Source organism: Peromyscus californicus, unplaced genomic scaffold (genome assembly GCF_007827085.1).
Source record: "Peromyscus californicus insignis strain IS unplaced genomic scaffold, ASM782708v3 Scaffold_8__1_contigs__length_139910024, whole genome shotgun sequence".
Classification (NCBI taxonomy): Eukaryota; Metazoa; Chordata; class Mammalia; order Rodentia; family Cricetidae; genus Peromyscus; species Peromyscus californicus.
Genome location: NW_026294606.1, coordinates 14,466,309 through 14,475,305, shown reverse-complemented (window position 1 = coordinate 14,475,305; position 8,997 = coordinate 14,466,309). Strand labels below are relative to the sequence as shown.

The 8,997-nt window shown below is 37.6% G+C and overlaps 1 protein-coding gene across 2 annotated transcripts in view; it reads right to left on the bottom strand.

Annotated features, from left to right (window-relative positions):
• The window catches only part of Cenpp (centromere protein P), a 214,727-nt gene that overhangs the window by 113,346 nt on the left and 92,384 nt on the right, over positions 1–8,997 (bottom strand). The window lies entirely within an intron of this gene.

The window sequence follows — 8,997 nt, the reverse complement described above, 5'->3', positions numbered from 1 at the left end:
TTCGTTAGAGTTGGTTTTGGAGGTATAACACATGACTTTCTTTTTTTAATTATTATCTGGTTATAAAACTATAAAATGTAATGATTGCTTATATAAAATGTATAATGTACATTTTTATGATCAGCTATATAAGCTTTTAAGAACACAGCAACTGTTAGGTTACATAGTGTCCTTACTTCAACTAGGAGCATTTCAGGATGTCCCTTTGGAAAAGCATGGATGCCTATCAATTCCCTACCAGTTTGTCTCCTCCAACTTGTCTCTTCAAATATGCAGACTGGATAACTCAGAGAAACGCATCTAGGCTGACAAAAACTGAAAACTCTGAATAAAACTTAAGAGTACTTTCATGTGTTTATTTTACTGATATTCAATCTGAATTAAGTAAAATTTGAAAATAAGGAAACATTATTAAAATATTAGTTTTAAGTAAAACATATGTGCTTTGGTACCATTTGTCTCCCCCCAAATCAGAAGCATACATACTTTTTTTTCTTTAAAAACTGAATTGTTTTAGTATTTTATGTGTATGGGTGTTTTATTCACATGTGTATAAGCACCACTTGCTTGCCTGGGGCCAGAAGAAGGCATTGGATTCCATGGAACTAGAGATATAGACAATTATGAGCTACCATGTGGGTGCTGAGAACCAAACTTGGGTCCTTTGGAAGAGCTGCCAGTGTGGGATGGTCTGTATGGCAAATGTGTTGCTGATTGGTCAATAAATAAAACACTGATTGGCCATTGGCTAGGCAGGAAATATAGGCGGGACAAGGAGGAGAATAAAGCTGGGAAGTGAAAGGCTGAGTCAGAGAGACACTGCCAGCCGCCATGATGACAAACAGCATGTGAAGATGCCGGTAAGCCACGAGCCATGTGGCAAGGTATAGATTAATAGAAATGGATTAATTTAAGCTGTAAGAACAGTTAGCAAGAAGCCTGCCACGGCCATACAGTTTGTAACCAATATAAGTCTCTGTGTTTACTTGGTCGGGTCTGAGCGTCTGTGGGACTGGCAGGTGAGAGAGATTTGTCCTGACTGTGGGTCAGGCAGGAAAATTCTAGCTACACCTTACATTTATTTTAAACTACCTCAAAACCTAGACTTCAAATAAATTTTTTTTTTTTGGTGGGAGGAGAAGAACAATGTTATAGATATATAAGGGGTGGAAGTTGAACACCAAGGTGAAGAACGGGTAAAGAACATTTCAGTCTTCAAGGCAGGTTACGCAACTTCAGCACCATTGGTATTTTGGGCCACCATTCTTGGGGATGGGGACTGCTACACACACTGCAGAATGCTAGCAACTCCCCTGTCTCTACTCCTACAAGTAATAATATCTGCCTTTTCCGCCTACTACCACTGTGGAAATGCTGTAGATGATAGCAATATAGGAATATACCTGACATCTAAGATGACATCACTTAGGAAACCTAGACTAAATCTGCTGCTTTGTAAAAATTGTAGAGGAACATAGTGAGATCTAAATAGCAAAGGCTTATCACTAGTATAAGTGTACAGAAAGAGGAGTGCAGGACTTTGAGTCCTGTTTATAGTCTGGAGCAGGCCACCCACTTAGAGTTTGCTTCCTCATCTGCAGATAATACAGATGTGACAACATCGATCAATGAAGTTGCTATGATTACTAAATAAGAGTGTATGAGAAGTGTTTGCAAATCATAAATGTTCATAAAACATGACCATCTATTATTGCACTGTGGGCTGATGAAAAATCTAAAACATATGAATTCCTTAAAAATAAAATATTATAATGGCAATTATTCTAAATTTAAAAGTTTAAAGATTTTGTTTTTATTTTTACTTCTATGTATGTGTGGGTGCCATGTGTGTGGAGGTACCTGTGGAGTCCAGAAGAGCAAGTCAGATCCCCTGGAGCTGAAGTTGTAGGTAGTTGTTATCTGCCCAAAATGGGTGCTAGGAATTGAACTATGGTTCTCTGAAGAGCTCCAAGCACCCTTAACCACTGAGCTATTTTTATTAGTCCTTCAAAAATTAAAACATTTTAAAGTTCCAGTTGTTTCAATGAAATATTTTTCTGCAATATAATATAAATAGTGATGTCACAGCACTAATAAGAACATATGTAAAAATCAAATATTTAATGACATTGGAAAAGGCAGTTCTTCAAGTTAGTAATTAAAATATGGTTAACAAGATCAGAATCATGTTAACAGGTAAGTCTATAAAGAGCAGTGGTGCTTAAAGAGTTAACAATGTTTCTAAAAAGAAAAGACAGAAGAAAAAAATTTAACAGTGGAAACAATTCTTGAATTCTTGCAATTAACTTGGTACAGTTAATATTTGTGTTTTCCACTACACAACTGTTAGAAATTTTGGGTTTAAGTTCATTAAAACAAATCATTAATAAATTCTTAAGCTGCCAGACCTGCATTAACGTTTTCTGCCATAAACATATTTTAATAGTAAGTACAAAATTTTGCCTGCTTGAAATTGACTAAAGACTGAAAACAGGTGAGTTATTACACCTAAATAGGTATATAAAGGAATTTTCACATAAAGAAGAAGTCTCAATGATATTCTACCTATATTTCATGCCAATTACTACAAATAAGTTCACTAGACTTCATGAAATACGATTCAAGAAAATCATCTACTGAAGTAAAACAAAAACTATTTTAAAGCCTCAATTTGTTTACTCTTGAGCTATCACACCACTTTTCTTTTATTCATAATTCCTTCATTTTTTTCAATGTGTGTATAATGTTTGTTTACATACTTGCGGTTGCACACTAGGTAAGAATGTAGATAGAGGCTGAGGTATTCTTCCTAAATGGCTCTCCACCTTACTCACTGGGGCAGTTCTTGCTAGTCAGCTACCCAGGTGTTCTAGGGAACCATCTTCACCTTCTGAGCACCGGAATTCCAAGGGCTGCTGTGGTGGTATTGTTTCCCGAAATATTGTGCACCCTAATAAACTTATCTGGGGTCAGAGACAGAACAGCCACAATATTAAACATAGAAGATAGGCAGTGGTAGCACACGCCTTTAATCCCAGCACTTGGGAGGCAGAGCTAGGCAGAAATCCATGTGTTCAAGGATACAGCCAAGCATGGTGACTCACGCCTTTAATCCCAGAAAACGATGGTAGAAGGCAGAAAGATATATAAGGCGTGAGGACCAGGAACTAGAAGCATTTGGCCTGGTTAAGCATTTGGCTGGTTAAGCTTTCAGGCTTCTAGCAGCACAGTTCAGCTGAGAGCCATTTGGATATGAGGACACAGAGGCTTCCAGTCTGAGGAAACAAGACCAGCTGAGAAGTTGGCCAGGTGAGGTTAGCTGTGGCTTGTTCTGTTTCTCTGACCATCCAGCATTTCACCCCAATAACTGGCCCCGGGTTTGGTTTTACTAATAAGAACTTTTAAGATTCCTGCTACAGGCTGCCAAGCGCACCTGGCATCCTCACACTTGTATGGCAAGAGCTTTACTTGCTGAGCCATTTCTCCAGTCCCCACCCCTTTTGGAAAGAATTCCTGCCTTAACTTCTATTAACTTCCTATCCCATGGGCTCTTAAACTACTTCAGCTGACCTAATGATTCTTGTGAATCTATTTTCATGTTGTACAGATAACACTAAACAACAATAGCTGGTATTTGAAAGAGTATTTTCAAACTCTACTAAGTGTTTTACTTGTATTCTTTAACTTAGCTAAAAGATAATTACATGAATCAGGTGTGGAAACTGAGGAACAAAGATTTAAATAACTTAGGGCACATGGGATTTGAATCTAGTGTCTAAATCTATGCTTTAACTATGACAGTATACTATCTTTTCATGGTGTTTTTATACTTCTAGGAAGTATTTTCATACTTGACTAACACTAACCAGGTCTTTCTGGTTGCCTTTTTGTGGCTGTTTCCCAATACACTTCTTTTGGCCCCTTTTCTGTGTCCCATAACAATTTTGTTTCTATCAATTTAGCCATTACTAAAAACCCAAATCCACATCTCAGATTCTAACTTTTCACACAAATAACTACTTTTGAAAACCAAAATATTATGTACCACATAATCAAAACTAGTATCATAAACAATTTCCTTCAAATTTATACTGTCTCTCTTGATCCTTTTCTTTCCTCCCAGGTGTTCATGGCTCTAAGATTCAAGTGACCCTCTTGCAGCTCCATAGCCAACCTGGAACTAATTTCTGCCTTGTCTTCTCACATATATGCCTTCCTTTTTTATCTGAGTCATACTACTTAATTTGCTACCTGAAATAGGCTCCTGATTTCATCTTGCTTATTCAACTCCACAATAAACCAAATTGATCTGTGTACATCTGAAATGATCATGTCATTCTTTTTCACCAACGTTTATAATAGTTCCCACTGGTGACTGAATTATAAAAATTATGATACTTTCCCAATGTCACTAAATATTTGAATTTTACACATATTCTTACCTAATGTAAGACTATCACCTATGTGGAAGTTTGAATAGGAATAGCCCCATAGGCTCATATATCTGAATATTTGGTCATTAGAGAGTGGCAATACTTGATATGGATTAAAAGATGTGGTCTTGTTGGAGAAAGTGTGTCACTGGGGTTGGGCTTTAGGGTTTCAAAAGCTCAAGCCAGGCCCAGTGTCTCTCTCTCTCTTCCTGAGACCTGCTGTTCCAGATCTAGAACTCTTAGCTACTTCTCCAGCACCATGTCTGCCTGGGTGCTGCCATGTTTCCTGCCACGATGATAATGGATTATACCTCTGAATGTAAGCCAGCCCCAATTAAACACTTACTTTTATATGAGTTGCTATGGTCGTGGCATCTCTTCACAGCAATGGAACACTGGCTAAGACAACCTATATTTCAAATATTTATTTGTGAGTTTTCAATTTTATGTTCCAGATCAAGATTACTTGCTATTTTTAAAACACACTTTGCATTTTCTGGCTTTGTGTTTTTGTTCACACTGTGCTTTTCATTGGTCAGAATCTCTGCCCAACCTCAGATGTCTACGTGAAACATCCTTCTCAGTTCATCTTCCCAATTCTCTCATAAACAAAAAGTGAAAACTTGCCCCACCCCCAAAACTTCTCAGTATTTTGACTGTACTTGTCTTTTGTACCTGTACCACAGCTATTTATTTTCCAAAGGAAATATCTGAGTTGCAAGGACTGTGTTTTGGTCATCTCTCCCCCTATTGCAAAAGGATAGCATAGTGCTGTGGCTCTGTACATTTCTAGATAAAACTGCTGAGGGGAAAGAGGACATTTTTATTTACATCTCAAAATATAACATGTTTCTAACCTATATATCTTCTTTCACTCCATAAGCTCTCCTCACCCTGAAGCTCTGTCAACAAAACACACTTACTACATCCAGATGCATGAACATACCGTATATTACATGAGTTAGGGCAACTGGCATTTTCTCTTAGTGCACTTTTGACTCAGTGTTATTGAAGGTATTTATTAACGTTTCTATCACTGGTTCTGGATAACTCAAAAACAGTGTTCCTTGTCCTATCATCTCTGACCAAGGCTATCCGAAGAAAACATCTCTGGAAATAATAGTTCAGTATTGGTGAAATGGAAACTAAAAGCCCAGCTTTGAAATGAACTCACACAGAGAGGAGGTAGCAGGAAGTCTGAAGAGGCAGAAACACAAGAATAGTTAAAGTCAAGGGGAAAAGGCCCAGGCCACTTGATGCCTTTATAGGCAGAAGCAACCCTGAAATGAAGATGCTCAGTTTGAATGCCAGGGATGTTGTTCCCTTTAACTTTTTACTAAGAATTTATAACAGAAGCAAAGTAAGTGAAACAATATAGTGAACTTCCATGTACTTCTCATAGTTCCAACAATTCATAAATAATCATTTTACACGCTAATCTCTTTTATTTTACTAAATTTGAGAGAAAATTTATGTACAGTATATTCCAATCATTTAAAGGATATAATTCAATGGTCCTCACGATATTTAGAGTTCTGCAACCACTGCTATAAATCAATGTTGGAACATTTTATCATCTCCAACACAAACCATGTACTACGTATATAAATCATTTTCCTTATTCCCTGGTAAATCTACACTTTTGTCTATGGGTAGCCTTAATCTGGACATTTAATATGAGCAGAATAATATGGTGACTGCTTCTTCTACTTAATAGGTTTTTTGAGGTTTATTCATGTTGCAGCATGTGAGAAGTTCATTGTTCTCTATTGCCAAGCAATGTTTAATTGAAAGCATATACAATATTTATGCATTCATTAGTTGCTGGGCAATTGTGCTGTTGTCATTTTTAACGATTATAAAAATGCTATTATGAAAACCTGAATACAAATTTCTGAGAGGATCCACATTTCTATATATCCAGAAGAAGTACGGTGTCAGTTGCTATCAGTGCTCCTTTTGAGAAGATGCCAGACTCTTTTCCATGTGGACAGGCCACTTTATGTTCTCGTATTGTTTATATTCCAAGTTGGGTTTTATATATAGTTCACTGAGTAAAGTAAAACAAGTTTTACTTTGTACTATGTACAGAGGCAGCTTCAGGCTAACACAAAGCCAGTGAGATGAACTCATACTACAAAGAGCAATATTCCGTTCAGTATTTGCTTACTGCTGTACTGAGTACACCTAGGGCCTTGCATATCTAGGCAAGTTCTCTACCATAGAAATATATACCAATTTCCTTTTTAGTGTTCTGTTTGGAGACAATATTTCATCACTAAGTTGCCCAGGCTGGCCTTGAATTCATTTTGTAAGTAAGCACAGTTTAGAATATTTATTATCCACTTTGGATTTGTGTTCTTCTCTGTGTTAAAATTTTGTCTGCTAAGAAATGCTAACAAGGGGCTGGGGAGATAGCTTAGAGGGTAAGAGCACTGTCTGGTCTTCCAGAGGACCCAGGTTCAATTTTCAGCACCAACAAGGTAGCTCTCAACTGTTTGTCATTTTATGGCTATGTTCCTTTTGCAGAACAGTAGTATTTGGTTTTTCCTCTAGGTCCCTGACGTATCTGTCTCATGTTCTTGGCCAGGGCATTTTTATTTTTAACCTTACATGTCTTTTGCATATATATTATAGATTTCTGTTTTGTGTTTTAAGGGATTCCTGTGAGCATGAACATGTGTATCTCTGCATCTTTGTGTGTTTCTCATGCTTTTTATTTGCCTTGTTTTCTTCTGTCTATATCTCTTTGTTTTACCTATTTTGTTTTATTATTATTTTTAGATGTCTGTTTTCTAACAAGAGATAAAAAGGATGTGGGTTTGGATGGGAGGGTATGTAGGGAACAACTTGGAGGAGTTGGGTAGGGGAAATTGTAATCAATATATTATATGAAAAAAAAATCTATTTTCTTTTTTCCTTTTTTTTTTTTTTCGAGACAGGGTTTCACTGTGTAGCTCTGGCTGTCCTGGAACTCGCTTTGTAGACAAGGCTGTCTTTGAACTCATAGAGATCTGCCTGCCTCTGCCTCCCCAGTGCTGGGATTAAAGGGGTACACCACCACCGCCCGGCAAAATATAGTTTCAATAAAAACAAACAAACAAACAAACAAACAAAAACCCAAACACCTTAAGAAATTGAAGAAAGAAACTGAAGAAGATAATCTGGAAATAGAAAGACCGCTCCTACACCCACCCAAGCTCATGGATTTGAGAGAATATAGTAAAAATGGCCAAACTATCAAAAGCAATCACAGATTCTATGCAATCTCCATCAAAATGCCAACACAATTCTTCAAAGAAATTGAAAGGGCAATTTTCAGCTTCACATGGAAACCTAAAAAACTTAGAATTGCAGCCGGGCAGTGGTGGCGCACACCTTTAATCCCAGCACTCGGGAGGCAGAGCCAGGCGGATCTCTCTGAGTTCGAGGCCAGCCTGGGCTACCAAGTGAGTTCCAGGAAAGGCGCAAAGCTACACAGAGAAACCCTGTCTCAAAAAACCAAAAAAAAAAAAAAACCCAACTTAGAATTGCTAAAACGTATCCTGAATAATAAAAGAACTGCTGGAGGTATCGCCACTGGTCTTAGTCACTATTCTACTGCCATGATAAGACATTATGACCAAGGCAATTCTTCTGAAAGAAACATTTAATTGATGGCTTGCTTACAGTTTCAGAGGTTTAGTCCATTATCATTTTGGCAGGGAGTATGGAGACACACAGGCAGACATGGTGCTGGAGAAGCAGTTAAGAGTTCTACATCTATCTAATCCACAGGCAGCAGGAAGAAAGCTACTTGGGCTGGCTTGAGCTTTTGAAATCTCAAAGTCCACCCTCAGTGAGACACTTCTTCCACTAAGACCACGCCCATTCCAACAGGGCCAAAGCTCCTAATTCTTCTTAAGTAGTACTGCTCCCTGATGACTAAGCATTCAAATATATGAGCCTATGGGGGGCATTCTTATTCAAACCATCACACCATCCCTGACCTCAAATTGTACTAGAGAGCTATAGTAACAAAAACATGGTATTAGCATAAAAATAGACATATTGATCAATGGAAGAAAATTGAAGACCCAGACATAAATCCACACACCTATGGACACCTGATATTTGATAAAGAAGACAGAAATACACACTGGAAAAAAAGAATATCTTCAACAAATGGTGCTGTTCAAGCTGGATGGTTGCATGTAGAAGAATGCAAATATTCATATTTACCTGCCTGCACAAAACTCAACTTCAAATGGATCAAGGACCTCAATATAAGTCCAGATACCTTGAATCTGACAAAAGAGAAAGTGAGGCATGGTCTTGAATTCAATGGCACAGGAAAAGACTTTCTGAACAGATACTGTGAACACAGGCACTAAGACCAACAATTAATAAATGGGATCTCATGAAACTGAAAAATCTTCTGAATGGCAAAGGGTATCATCATCTGGACAAAGGAGCAGGCTACAAAATGGGAAAAGGTCTTTACTAACTATTTATCTAATAGAGGGTTAATATCTACATCACATTTTTAAAAAAGTCAAAAAATTGGACATTGCTGTGGGATGGT